The sequence below is a fragment of the Etheostoma cragini genome, chromosome 17 (genome assembly GCF_013103735.1).
Source record: "Etheostoma cragini isolate CJK2018 chromosome 17, CSU_Ecrag_1.0, whole genome shotgun sequence".
Classification (NCBI taxonomy): Eukaryota; Metazoa; Chordata; class Actinopteri; order Perciformes; family Percidae; genus Etheostoma; species Etheostoma cragini.
In genome coordinates this window covers 20,273,154-20,288,232 of record NC_048423.1, presented here as the reverse complement: position 1 = coordinate 20,288,232, position 15,079 = coordinate 20,273,154, and the positions used below count along the sequence as shown (strand labels likewise).

General features: G+C 39.8%; 1 protein-coding gene across 1 annotated transcript in view; it reads right to left on the bottom strand.

Annotated features, from left to right (window-relative positions):
- The window catches only part of b3gat2 (beta-1,3-glucuronyltransferase 2 (glucuronosyltransferase S)), a 90,629-nt gene that overhangs the window by 26,739 nt on the left and 48,811 nt on the right, over nt 1-15,079 (bottom strand). The gene's annotated exons all lie outside the window — the stretch shown is intronic.

Below are 15,079 nucleotides of genomic sequence, written 5' to 3'. Positions count from 1 at the left end.
AATGTTAGAAAACTCAAATATGTTATAACTTAGGTGCAAGCTAACTTGAGATTTTACTGTTAAACATTATCTATGCATTTCACAAGTAACTGACGCCAGCTAGCTGTTACTTACAATAGTTCATGGTTTATTTGATGTTGGTGGTCAGTACTTTCTCAGTAAAAGTTAGCAGTAGGCACGAGGTGGGCTAACAATTCCTCTTGCTACAGACCATTTATTACCGTGTAGCATGCGATTAATAGTCTTTAGTCAGGCATTAGGTTTACCTAGCAGTGTCACTTATTATTGAATACTAATGTATGATGTGAATACACACTTATGTTATGAATTGATACTATAAATAAAATTGAATTGAATTGAATTGAACTTAGATTAATTACATGAAGAATGTATGTCATGGCACTTTCAACGCATAATAAACCCACAACCTTCTTTAGGATTGTCATTCTGTAGAATTGAGCAGAATAATTTATAATAACAATAATTTACACTCTTTATTAAGCCCCTATGGGGAAAATAGAATTTACACTCTGTTGTTATTACACACTACACACAGGCCTGAAATACACACACATGCTCAGGTCCTGTATGCAATAGAAAAATGTCAGAGTGAGTGGGCTTCCAGTGCTGAGCCAGCACCCTAAGCAGCTGAGGGGGGCTCGGTTTCTTGCTCAAGAGCACCTTGGCAGTGCCCAGGAGGTGAACTGGCATCTCTCCAGCTACCAGTCTACACGCTGTACTTTGGTCCAAACGGGGATTTGAACCAGAAACCCTCTGGTTCCCAACTTTACGGAGTTGGTAATGTGTTACTGCCAAAGCTGGCTTAGCTACATCTGAATGTGACAGAAGCTAGGCTACATGACAAAATGAACTGGCGTTTTGAATAAATGTATGTCAGGATGCAAAGGCATGGACGACGTCTGCCAGGGAAATAGAAAAACGTTTTGTAGTAGACAAAATACTCTCGTAACCATATTTAAGTTGTGTTCAATTAAATGTTAAAATAATGTTTCAGATTCCAAAATGTAGTCTTGTAAGGTGTATCATTTTGCTTTTATTCCTGTAAGTAACATTTAAATACAAAATGTCATTATGAATGAAATAAAGCAAACATTATTGTTGACTTGTGTGCAATATTACAACTCATTCTATTATGCTTCTATGTTAGATTAGATTGATCAAATTGTTAATAAATAAGTAATAAAGGGGAAAGCTCCTTGGCTGCATGCTTTCAGTTTTAAATGTTTCTAATTTTTTTCAGTATAATATTCTTTCTTTGAATATTTTTTGTCTTTCTATACTGATCCTTTTTCTTGATATTTCTAAATGAATGCAGGGTAAATGCTGAGACATGTACAAAGAGGAGCACGTGGCCAAGAAGAGACAGACAACAAGCAACCACCAACAAGCAGTTCAAGCACACATCAACCCCAGCCGGCCAGCAGGGCTGCACACCCAGTTTGTACTTTCAAATGTGTTGTGTGTGTGGGCTATTATACATAATATATTTACAAAATCAGCAAAGCTGTGAAGATTATACGTTTTCTTTTTATAGTTCTTAGGTATTATACTGGGATGCTGCTATTATGTTTGTCGGAATTGAGTTATCTGAAGCACGTCTGCTTTGCTTATTTGATTTGTGTGGTTGTGGAAAATCTTTGGTTTATTGTGATAACATTATGCACTTCTCAATACTTCAATGTGTGGGTAGCTCTTCTACATAATGTGTTTACAAAATAAAGTAAATGTGTGTCTTTTCTGCTTCTAATTCTTTGCTTTATTGAAGATTTCTTACTTGTATATGAATGCTTTTAAGTTTGATCTTATGGATGATTGTTTAATTTCTACTAATATTACTTTACAGAATAAATATTACTTTACAGAGTTGATTTTCCATCATTATGTGTTGTGTGATGCTCTTGATGTTGGCCAGCTGGTATGGAACATGTGAAGTTGAACTGTCCTGCTGATGTTTGTGGGAGGTTGTTTGTGGTGGTTTGCTTCTGTTCCAGTACTGATGAGTACTTGGTTATGCAGCCAAGTATAGCGCCCTTGGCTAAGACTTGTGGTGCACACTGACAGAATGTGCCTTAGGGATGCAGATACATGACCAAGAGGACAGACGGGATCTTCTCCATACTACACTTTCAGATTTTGTGGTCATATACGGCTCTGATGACAAAACTCAGCCGCGCTCCCTCCATCTGCCAAATGTCACGCCAGTTGAGATTTTTCTTCTCCAGGCCCTCTCAGTTGGTCCATCTCCCCTTTGGACACTTCTTCTACCACTAGCTGTCTCTTCTGCACTGATGTTGCTTTGTGCCACAGAGGAGTTTTTGGGATGAGACCGAACCCTGCCCTCCCATGCTGTACTTGTCCAACCACATCTCTAATGTGTTCAAATGACTGCATCCTCAGATTCAGTTAGGGTCATGACAAGCCTTGCTTTGGTGCATTTGAACACACACACACACACACACACACACACACACACACACACACACACACACACACACACACACACACACACACACACACACAAAGAGGATCCTTGGTGTATAGTTAGGTAAGACAAATTAAAGTCAACAAACTAAGCAGAAAAAGTCGTACTTAACCTTGCTGCCAGGAACACATGTGAAGAACACGTCATTCACACATCAGATGTGTTGTCTGACCCTGCAGCCAGAGGTCGGACACAGGATGGGTCTCTTTTACATCTTTTTGCCTCCACCTCAAGCTGACCCTTTACTGATAAAGTGCTCAGAGTACCATGTAGAAGAAAAAAAAGAAAAAAAGATTCCTTTAGATATAAACATCTTCCCAATGGCCTAATAATTGAGTATAATGAGGAGTAGTTTTAGGCCAAATATTCAGGTAAATCTCCCTCTCTGTCTGGGGATAAGGTATTGGCCTCTATTCTTCTGCCAACGTCTGCAGTTTTTCCACATTTGGCATTGGTTTGTGATTGCCACATTATGTAATTCCCAATTTATTTTATAAACAGATGCTTTTTAAATTCAAGAATCTGGCCTCTGCAGATCTAACTGCCTCAAGTTGTTATTAAAACATCAAACTGATGATTGTCAGATCTCTTTCAAAGCTGCCAAATGCTGGCAATTGGCCCTCGGTTCAAAAATGATTAAATAGTGTGTAACATTTGTTGTCCAGTTGTTAGGCAGTGCTTTTATTGTGAGGTTCCTGAGAGGTTTGAAGCATGTCTATCACTAAAAAGTTAGATATTTAATCCTCCATTTGGTCCTACTTTAGCCACAGTAAAAGCATATTATCAACTTTATTGACCAAAGAAAATGATCCTATCCCATCCTCCAAAATGTAAGAGAGCTTTTGTGACTAAATTATTAAATGATAAAGCTTCTGCTCACATTCTAAGTGTGGTAATAGTGAAGATAATATTAAAGTTCTCAGTAGTCTTCTTCTTTTCCAATGCACAGCAGATGTCACATATTCAGTCGTTTGGCATTGCCAGCTCTACATCCACAGCGCTGTGGAGTAAGGTCTGGCTATACCACAGATACATTCCAGGATAGGAGACAAAAAGGGTTGTTCGTATTTCTTTAAACCAATCCCAATTGTCTTGTGCGGTGCTAAAAATCAACGTATGGCTGTGTGTACTTTGTCCACAGCAATCCCACCAATCTGACCCATATATTCCCAGTCGGAGACTAAATGCCGTGAACATATTCTTTTTAAATCTTTCCATCAAAAAATGAAAAGAATCCAGCAGGCCTGTCCTATTCAGGGTCTTTGCACTGTTTGTAAAGTCAAATTTAATGATTTCTAAGACCTTTTTAAGACCACCACAAATATAGTTTGAGACCAAAATTCTTTGAGAAGAACAAGTTATTAACAAACTTTCAAGCTTAGTAATGCCCTTATTGGCCTTGTGCATCATCAAAAGCAAAAAGAATATACAAATAGATTCAACTGTTGAACTAGACATGTAGAATGTGCTCAAATCAGAGTGACAGCCAATACATCCAGAGCATGAGCCAGAGCCATCTGAGCACACCAGCCTCATCACTTAAATTATGACTCATTTCCATGTCAACATCACAGAGTCGTATCAAAAACCATTTTTGACACATTTTTATCTTTGAAAATAAATCAGGAAACACAGCGGGACATACAGCAACTGTGATTCATTAGATTAAACGACTCAATTTTACAACACTTTGCAATCTTTGTTACTAGAGATGTTTGGATCACATCCGCTGTGCCACTGACATGGGGCAACGTTAAATATAACTGCTACATGTTAAGTTCACGGATGCACAGGAGCTAAATCTGTCGATTTTACAACGTTTTTTATAGCAGATATTATTCTCTTAATACATCCATGGTTACAACACGATTGACGTAGCAAAGCCTTTGGTGTGGGAGACCTGGGTTCAATTGCCAATGCGATACATCAGCCAATGTGTCCCTGAGCAAGACTCTTAAGCTAGCTCCAGCGACGTCCAAACTCTGATATATGGCAACATTGTAAGTTGCTTTGGATAAAAGTGTCAGTTAATTTAAATGTATTGTAAAGTTTGGTGTTTATGTGTGCGGTATTAATTCAGTTTGGGAAATCCCACAATCTCTCCAAAGCTAATGTTAAGTTAAAGAGAAATTTCACCTTTGAAAAGATAAATATATCTTTAAATTGGGTCACTTATGTAGTAAAAATGTGATTTTTCTTTTTTTTAGGAATGAGTTCCTGTTAGGCTGAGAAACGCCAGAAAATGTGTTTTTGGCTCATGTGGATGAAAGACACCAAATCCCAGAATGCACTTGCGTTGCTGCTCTGGGAGTCCACTCCCAGGCCACACCTACCATTTACAAACATGTAAATTCCCAGCATCTGCTAGGAAGGCTAGCAGACCTGGTAGCTAGATAGTGCAGTCTGGTACACTGTTGTTCAGACATGTTTCCACAAAAACAAAAACCCAGCAGTCTCTGAACTCGCGTTGGGAGTTTCAGTAAAGTTGGATGTAGTCCATTTTGTTGTCTAATGATTTTGTTGCCCTCATTTGGCATTTCCCCTTTCCCGGCTAGCGGCATCGGGCGACACCGCTGGCTGAGGTGCCGGTCTCCTTGGCAGGCAAAGCTTGGGAAGTGTGTTGAGTATTCTGTCTGTAATAAAGTTTCCTGACATTCTCCAATCTGTACCAAGTGAAAAGAAAAGGTGGCTGACACTCGACTCCCTTCAGCTAGCTTTGGGTAAAGAGTCCAACCCCCTATGGGCAGGCTGAAACCATGAGGAACTAGCTGGTTTGTAGTCCAAAACCTCTGGGCAAAAAGGCCTTTGATGACACTAAATGAGGATTTTTGCATCATAAGAGGCTTTTTTTCCAGACACACAATGCAGAGAAATCTAGTCTCAGGGGCACAAGAGGGAGGGAAGCAAGGTCATTCAAAAATACTACCGGGTTTCTACTGATATAAAGCTTAATGCTAATTGGTGAAGTATCCCTTTAAGTTAACGTTAGCTGGCTGAGTAAACAGTGTAGGACTAGAAATCCTTGAGAGTGAATTGTCCCACAATATGAATACAGTTTGAACTTTGTACATGTATTTTGTTGGTAAGCGTTGTTCTATAAGTGTGTCTGCTTAAGTCGTGAAGATAATACTTACGTCATTTGATTTTCTTGCTGCGACACAAAGCAGCCAGCTGACAATCAGCGAGGGAGATGGAACTTTTGCTCTGCTCTGTTGAAACAGCGCAGGCATTAGCATACCCCCCACTAGCTGCCAAGTGTATGCTTGTGTTTTTGCAACACATGCATAACTATCATTAGCTAACGTAACGTAAAATCCTGAAGATGCCACAAGGCCTCATCTCTAATAGACTACAAATGGCTACAATAGTGAGGTAACCAAGTAGGTAGTAACCAGGTAAGCCATTGTGTGTGAAAAATAGCAACAATTTACACCAATTTACACTGACAGGATGCCAGGCTTTATCCTGAAAGGAACTTCAGTTGATCCAGACTGCATTTTCAATAATGAAACAAGTACAAGGTTTTCTGAATGCAACTCCAGTTCTATGTATGAGGGTAACCTACCTTTGCTCTGTATCTTTTAGCAGCTGAAGTGAAATATAATTAATAATGTGGGGAATAAAATCAAAGCACAATTCGGCCTGATTATGGACAATTCATGATATCAACCAGTGAGTCTGAGAATCAACTCCTTAAAACCTCCCCATCATACCATCAGAATCTACGACTGGACTCTAGAGTGGACAGATCCTCTAGCAGCTCTATGACGCTGTAGGCACAGTGGTGCTTTGAGCTAAACACTAATATTAGAGTGCTAATGTTCTCTATGACAGCAGATAATGGTTGCCATGGTCACTGTCACAGGGTTAGCTGTGCCCTGATAAAGAGAGATGCACACTCGCATGCACACGTACTTCTGATTATAATCAAATTAAGCCAGCGAGCGGGGTCGATGTTGCAACGTCATCTTGAAGCCAGTCCCAGCAGAAAAGGTTTGGGAACCACTGGCATAAATCATTGATCCATCATTTTAACTGCATCATTCCGCTTACTATCTTAAGGCTCAAGTGGAATCTAGTCTATATTGACGTTTCTATATTGACTTTGTGTTGGCATTCTAATCTCCGGTGGATTTCTGAGGACTATGGTTAACTGCTACTCAGATCTCTGCAAGGTAAATCCAGACAGCTTTTGAACATGTTCTACCAAAACAAGTTCCTTCCAGAGAAGATTTTGCAAAAGCACCGTGGCTCTGTCTGGCGCCGCCCAAGACAATTGTGATTGGTTCAAACAAATGCAGATAAACCAGAGCACGTTTCTCCCCCATCCTGGAATGCTGTGTGGACTAGCCAGACCTTCCTCCACAGCGCTGTGGAGGAAGGTCTTAAGGGCATTTAGTTAATTGAGCTCAATGTTGGCAATCTAGGATACAACAAAAGTCTACCTGCTCAAACTGAATGGAGTAATGTACTCATCTGTATTGCTAGAAGTTATAAGAGAAGTTAGAGCAGAAGATCAATATCAGTCTGTCTGTGCATTAACCTCTAAAGCCCTAGGCCTTTGGCTCAGGCCCCTGCTTGAAAATGAGAAATCAAAAGGGAATGGAGTATATCTCTGCAATTACAAGGTCCATTTTAATGATCTGGGTATCACAATAAAGGGAAAACTTTTGAGATTCATGTAGAGGTGTAAGCATCACTATATATGATACTGGTTCAGAGGAAATGAAGATGAAGCACTAACAAAACAATCAATTGTTGGAGGGAATATCCCTCTGGAATATTGCAGTTCTAGCCAAAAAACCTTTAGAAACCCATAGCACAACATCTAAACCTGACCTGTGAAAACATTTAGGCTTATGAAGTGAAGCACAGCAAAGTTAGAGAGGTTTTAGTAGAAGCATGTTTAGACGGACATTTGGGTACCATCATTTGACTTTCAGATACCAAACTTTAAAACACACTATATTTCCCTTATACATCCCTGTAGGTATGGTTTCTGGCTTTGTTTATCAAAAATATCCATATTTTTTTCTATTCAAGTAAAACCCTATGACGGTTATTAAGTTTGACTCTTACTTGAGGACATTCATTTACAATAAAACAAAACAAAAACTGGTAAAATACAGGTAAGACCACAGTTAATTCACAGCAAATAAATGTATATAAAATCTAAGACATGTCCATCCAGCTACTTCTGGAAGCAGTTCTTTATTTAATACAGATAAGAACACAGGTAAAACAACAATTTGTTTTATGGTGAACACTGTAATAGCCGATCAACGCATCATATTACAAATTGTTATTATACTGATTTTAGTCAGCTACAGAGTCTGGAACGGGTACAGCCTTAGTCTGCCACACACCAGCGCTTTTTACTTTCCGTTTCACGGTCCGTCCACTGAAGGTTTTGTGTACCGAAGAGCGCACAGTCACTTCACGGGTGTCCGTCCAGTTTACAAACAAAAGTTTGTCTTTCCTCATCCACCGTCGATTGAAGCGCCCTGGCTGGGACTGAGTTACCTGGGGCGCTCGGGCTTAAGAGGTTAAGCATGGAGCTGGAGCCAAGAGGTTATTAGCCTAGCTTAGCATAAAGTTTAAAAATCCACTTTAAAAGACCTCAAAAACTCAAGTTTTGGTTTTACTTGCTGTAATTATTACACATTGCCCACAGACTCTACCGATGTACTAAACAGACAGACATGACAGTAGTTTAGTCTTCTCGACTCACTCTGGGAAAGAAAGCAAATAAGTAAATTTCCTAATATGTAAACTATTCCTTTAATTCTAGCATGTGAGAGCAAGGACGTGGTTTCTTCCATTTTAAATGTTGCTGTTTGACCAGACTCTAATGATGTTGGAGCTTCACACTTTCCACTTAAATTCACCAACAGGGGCGGTTGACACCGGCCCCCCCGAAACATGATTGCCACCCCCCCACCAATCCATTTGGCTAGAGTGCTGTCAATCTGACAATTATGACATCCATTGGATCCGAGTACTGTCACTTGACTGCCTGTTGGGCTATGTAATGTTTCCAAGACAACTATCCAAACTTCTGATACCGTGGGACTGGCAGTGGATATTTTTATTTTTTATATTTTGAAAGTGGCGGAATGAGCACATAGAAAATGTGTATTGTATTTATTAAAAAAAAAAAAAACTGTAATCTCCTTTTCACCGGACCAACAACCTTTAGTAATGATCTTTTCCCTTTAACAGGCAATATTGTTGATAAAAAACTCAAACTGACTCAGTGTCTAGCCCCTGAAAGTTATTCATGTTATACTACCTGAAATCAGTGGCTGTCTGCAAGGTAGGAAAAACACATTGCAAAAATCCAAACACAAGAGTGTAATTTAAAGCATATGTACGCTGTAGTAAATGCGCTAAAATATTAATATGGTCCTTAAATGGCCCATCAAGACAGCAAAAAGGTAAGTGCAGGTATAATATGTATAAGATTATGTTTTTAAGCAGAGCAGCATTTTGCCAAAGGATGATGAAGTTTCTACCTAAGAGTCTGAAAGAAGACTATTTTCAGAAATTGCGTCGATCCTCCATGCACAAGGTCTCAGCATAATTACAGAATATGTATTTATGCAAATCGTTAGTGGGTGGCACGCCTTGGCAATCAGTGCATTAGTACTGATGGTAAATTAGCAGAAGTTATTCACAATCTTTGCCTCCTCTCTTTCCCCTCTGCCCCTGGCTGAACAGCACTTTCTAGGCTGCAGCTATCCTGAGGAACTGACACAGGGCCAGCAGACAGCATTCCTCTGAGTAATGGGAGTGTCAGCGTGGGTCACACAAAAGGAGCTGTGGAGGATGCAATGGTGCTGTGCTAAGCTAAACACTAAATGGGGGGAAGTTGCCAATTTTCAACCCTTCTGAAGCAAGTCGTCTAGTGGAGATTAACATTGCACCACTACATTTATCTGGCAGAGAATGTTGCAGATCAAGATTCTACTCACAAAATATAACAATGAAATATGATGCATTGTTAATTTTTGCTATCCAGCATTATATCAAAATTGAAATCTCCACTTTGAAGTTCCTTGTGCTAATAATGCCTCTCTTTTTACTCTAAGTAAACATTTGAAAGCTGAACTGTTTACAATATACAGTATATATATATATATATATATATATATATATATATATATATATATATATATATATATATATATATATATATATATTAATAAGCTGCTCATGAACATTACTCAGAACGACTATACATGCCAAAATGAGAGGGAGAGCAATCATAAAGACTCATACTATACCAACTGTTACAGGTTAAAGGTTATACATGTACTGATAAGCTGGACAATTTTAGTGAAAGATTTTAAAGTATTCTATTTAAAAAAATAGTTTTTACTGAAAGGCCATGAGCAAACCACTGCAAAATGACTTATACCTACACAAAGGAACACAGACCCTGATGTAATACCCATACAGTTGTTAGGTTACTCGGGTATCAGTCTCATTACTGCTCTGCCTGCAATACTAGAGGCTAATCACAGAGATGAATGCAGCTCAGGTGGCGCAGATAGATATGAGAGCAATTACAAGATAGACATCTTCTAACCTGCAGCCAGCTGCAGTGATAGGTGCGGAGATCCCAGCTTATCTGAGCCATGTTTGCCCAGGAAGCTATTACTCTGCTCTAACTTTGTCCTACTTTACTTCTGACCCACTCTGGCTGACCTATTTGACTGTTGGTATCTATTGAATACATTACCCTTTTTTGGAGAGAAATATCTCTGTATGCTGTTCATTATTACTGGGGCCCTTTCCAATTTCACTTGTTCATAACTTACATGCAGTAAATTGGAAATATTTTACAACGGTCTTGATCTGCCTGCCTAGATTTTTTCTGTACAAATTGTGTGACTTTTCTTACTTAATTGCAACTTTGTTTGGATCAACAGTACATTTCGAGATAGCAGATATAGATAGTGGGGAGATAGTCTAGCTAGCTGGCTTGATTTACCCTGCAGATCTGAAGAGCAGTTAACAGTATCCCTCAAAACTCCATCAGAGTTTTATATGCCAACACATAGAAAGTGGAAGATGAGTGACAGCCGGCCTTAAAGAGGGCCATCCGGTGGAACATTTGCACCCTGCAAAAACATTTCGCAGAGGCACCGTCACTGCGTCCGGAGCATAGCGCCGACAAAACAAGTTCCTTCCCGAGACAGAGCCAGCATTGCTGAGTCCAGAGTTTAGCTCTGCCCAGCAAAATTGTGATTGGTTTAAGGGGATGCAAACAACCCAATTTCTCCAATCCTGGAATGTATGTTTAGCCAGACCAAAGCCCTGTGGAGATGGCATTGCAATACTGTTTAGAACGTAACCATCGTGAAACAATCAGAACGGTTTATTCTTCTGATTCACTGCTTTGTTCTTGCTCCCTCTCTTCATTCACTCCTCAGATGTATTCCAATTGCTCAGCTGAAAAAGAAAGGATTGCTTTTGTATTACCACATGAACTGTATGAACAAGAACGTATGATCTGCAACATTTACCCTTTCAATTTGCTTCATTTGTATTTTGCTCCAGTGACACATTTTGCCAATATGTTTCCTTTGTTCAGTTCAGCTCTTACTATATTACCTTAGTGCATAAGGAATGCTCTTCAAATGCTCTCACCCATGTCTCTATCCTCCTCTCTGCTCCTCTCATCTCACCATCTCAGGAGCAGGGTATACTCTAGGGTTACCGGGGGTTAAACTCTTTCATGTCCCTAATGCTCCCAAGGCACAAGTACCACTTCAACAAACGTACAACAGCAGCTTGAATGTTCTTCTGGAAAATTGCATGCAGGTACATGTGCGTGTCCGTGTCCTGGAACACATACGCTTGTCCCCTCGTATTGATTCAGGTGCTGGCACATGTATGCTTTCAAATAGATGCATGATACAATAATTATGTGTGTGGTTGCACATGTCTATAATCACAGACACACACAGACACACACACGCACACACACTGATGTGAATAGTACTCCACATCATCATTGTCCAGGCTCCATTGTGTCTGGCTAAATGAGACAGAGCAGGAGATGGGAGGCTTGAGTGATCTGCTAACAACATAGCGTTGTATAACACAATACTATTAGGACACGCACTGGCACTTACTCCACGCTCTGCACACACCCCATTGTAAATCCTATGAATAATAATTTAAAAGTAAATAAAGTTTGGGCCATCAGCTTGGCACAGCCATTGTTGTTCTTGCAGAAATGCTCGGTAATACTGCCACGGCAGTAAATCTTAGCGTTGCAAATTGACAATGTAATTATATATTGCAGTGTAAAAGTAAGGCTGATAATTACAATGTGTGTGTGTGTGCTTGTGTGCAAGAGGGAGATTAGGTGGATGGAATGTTCGGAAGGAGGATGGAGGGATGAGATCTCGGTCGTGGGGGAGCAGGAAAGGTGGGGGACAGTGAAAACGACAGGCTCACTCTTATTATTGTGGTTTAATTAAAAATAATCCCAGGGGCAGACCTGTGCATGTGTGTGTGAGAGTGTGTGAGAGTCTATGTTCTCTGCGGCAATGCCCCCGGCTGTGTCCACATATGTGTTTGGATTGATAAGCATGCAATTATCATCATCCTTACTTTATAAAGTCAGACAACACTTCTACATTTCATATTTTTTTACAAACATCATGTTTCTCTAGCAGAGTCTGAATACAGTACATGTGTGGGTGGAGTGGGATAACATGTTTTTATTTGGTCAGTGTGATGAATTTTTTTTCAGTTCAGAGGAACAATGGTGCTGAACACTGACGGTATGGAGATGTAAATAGATTTCTAGAGATATTTGCATCTTCTCCATCAGCACAATAATAACTTCCCATGGCCATGCCACTGTGTTTCTCCATCTTTTCCCTATGTTGCCGTGTCCCCTGTCCTGCCAATCATTTCCTTCTCAGTTTGTACATCCTCTAGTCCTTTCCTCACTTCCCCTTCCTCGCGTCTTAGTCCCTTCCACCTGAGGTGCGATTGGAAGAGGCGAGGAAGACACGAGGAGACAGGCAGCAGGCATTTAACAAAATGAGACATCCGTGCTTTGGAGCCTTAATTTTAAATTGACATAAATTTGTAAATATGACGTGTTGTAAAGCTGCCATGGTCTGTTTATTCAGCTGTGTGTCAAGTGGCAAGCTTAATGCGGAGGTGCCAAAAACCGCACATACATTCAATTTTTTGAATTCTTTATGTGACTGGCTCCAAAAGGGAGTCAATCCCCATTTAGATAACATTGCCAGACCTTCCTCCACGGCGCTGCAAATTAATGTCTTGCTAGTCCACACAGCATTCGGGATGGGAGAAAAACGTGCTCTGGTTTAATTGGATTTCCTTTAAACCAACCCCAATCATTTTAGGCATTGCTAAGTGTTGGACGGAGCCTCGGTGCAGCTGCGAAATAGCCTCGGGAAGGAACCTGTCTGGTGAACCATGTGTACGTTCAAAGGTTGTTTAAGAGTAAACTCAGACTGGACAGATAGTCTAGCTAGCTGTCTGGATTCACCCTGCAGAGAGCTGAGGAGCAGTTAACCATGGTCCTCAGAAACCAGTTGGAGTTTAAAATTCCAACAGAAAGAAAGCAGTATCTGACAGAATTTCCGCACCGGAACAATCCTGGAAGTGGAACATTGTGGATATAGTCTAATCCCTGTTAATCTGGATCAACAGCTCTAGATTTCCCAACATATTCTCACTCCCAGCCAGCTTGTTGCTGGTCAGTTGCCTTTTGCGTTTGATACGGACAATGGTTTGGCATCAAACAATTTGCGGTTATTTTTAGACGGGCGGGACTCTTGTTGTCAATTGTACTCAAGTAAATGTGCTGTTACTTCAGAATAATATGACTCAAGTAAAAGTAAAAAGTAGTCATCAAAATAATTACTTGAGTAAGAGTAAAAAAGTGCTTGGTGAAAAAACTACTCAAGTACTTAGTAACTGGTTTATTTTTTTAACACAAGCATTAAATCGGACAGACAAAAATACAAAATAATCATCTTATAACTAGCGAATTATAGTTATCCAATCAATAAAATAAAATAAAATAAATTTATCAATTACAAAATAGCTTAAATAAAGAGACTTATCACATCAAATTTGGAAAAATAAATATATAAATATACTGTATATATAGAAAATGTTTAAAACATAAGTAACCTAAAAAACAAACATTTGCCTACCTACAAACAAAAAAAACAACAATTTAGGAAAAATTACCGCTACATGTTTCCTCAAGTCATGTTGAGTTTTTGAATGCTGAAAAGTGGAGGCTGGGGGTGTAGCCTTGACCAACTGTCAATTTGCTCATTTGAAAGCCATGAGGTCTCTCTCTCATGGGGGGACAAATTCTCTGGGCGGGCAAAGCAGAGAAAGGGGAGGTAACCTTGCCCCTTATGACCTCATAAGGAGCAAGATTCCAGATCGACCCATCTGAGCTTTCATTTTCTCAAAGGCAGAGCAGGATACCCGGGGCTTGGTTTACATCTATCACCATTTCTAGCCACTGGGGGATCAAACCTCACAAGGTTAAAAAACCTCACAACATGAAATTTTGAAATTTGGCATGGAAGGCGAGGGGCAAAGTCAGGCATTACTCTGGAAATGTACTTGCTTTTGTCCAGACTGCATAGATACTGAACACTTAAAGAGTGCATAACGCACTAGTAGTCTGACTTTATATTAAGGCCCAAGATGGTTTTCTGAGGAAACAGCCTATTTTCAAAACACATAGATACATAATGATGAGTTTTCCGATTCTTCCGACGACTGCCTTCTTCCAATTCAGATTCCATCCTGTCTCTTTTCTGAACAGTTTTATTCAACATAACTGTGATCCTGTGTTTTGAATTATCTCAGCAACAATCAATCAAGCAAAGTAGCAGAGTAGTCCTGTGTGAAGTAGCAACAGTCAGAATATTAAATTGTAAAGATCCCATCTCACTCCATGGTAAATTAATCAATGAACAAAAAAACATAAGCTCAATAGACAAGCCAACTCATCTCTTCAGGTAAACTCAAACAAGGAAAGAGCACAGCACATTGCTCTCTGTTCTTTGATCTGATTAAAGACAGCATGCCAAGACAGTCCACTTGTCTCTAGCTGGTTTCTAAAATATTTTTATGTCGCGAATGTTGTAGTCAAGACCCCCTAGACCAAGTCATCCACAAGACAAGAGTGTATCAAGACCAAGTCCAGACCAAGACAAGAGTGTTTCAGCGAGACTGCAGTGACGGGCCGGCGCAAACCATGCTCCAATGTAACCTAATGGGGATTTTTTTTATGTACTGAAAGGCTCAGATTGCTACTACATGTGTCTGACAACGTAATCAATCTCAGGACGTGAATTCTTGTCTAAAAACAGCGGTGTGGAGATCGGAACGTGAGATGAGAAAAAGGCTTCGAAATTATAGGCTCCTGTTATGTAAAAGATTTTAACCTCTTGAAAATCACTTGAAAATATAAGATTTTCTCGCCTAAATTTTTACCCTTAAAAAAGTGCTGCAGTTTCCACATGCTTTGGCCCTCTGGGATGACCCTGA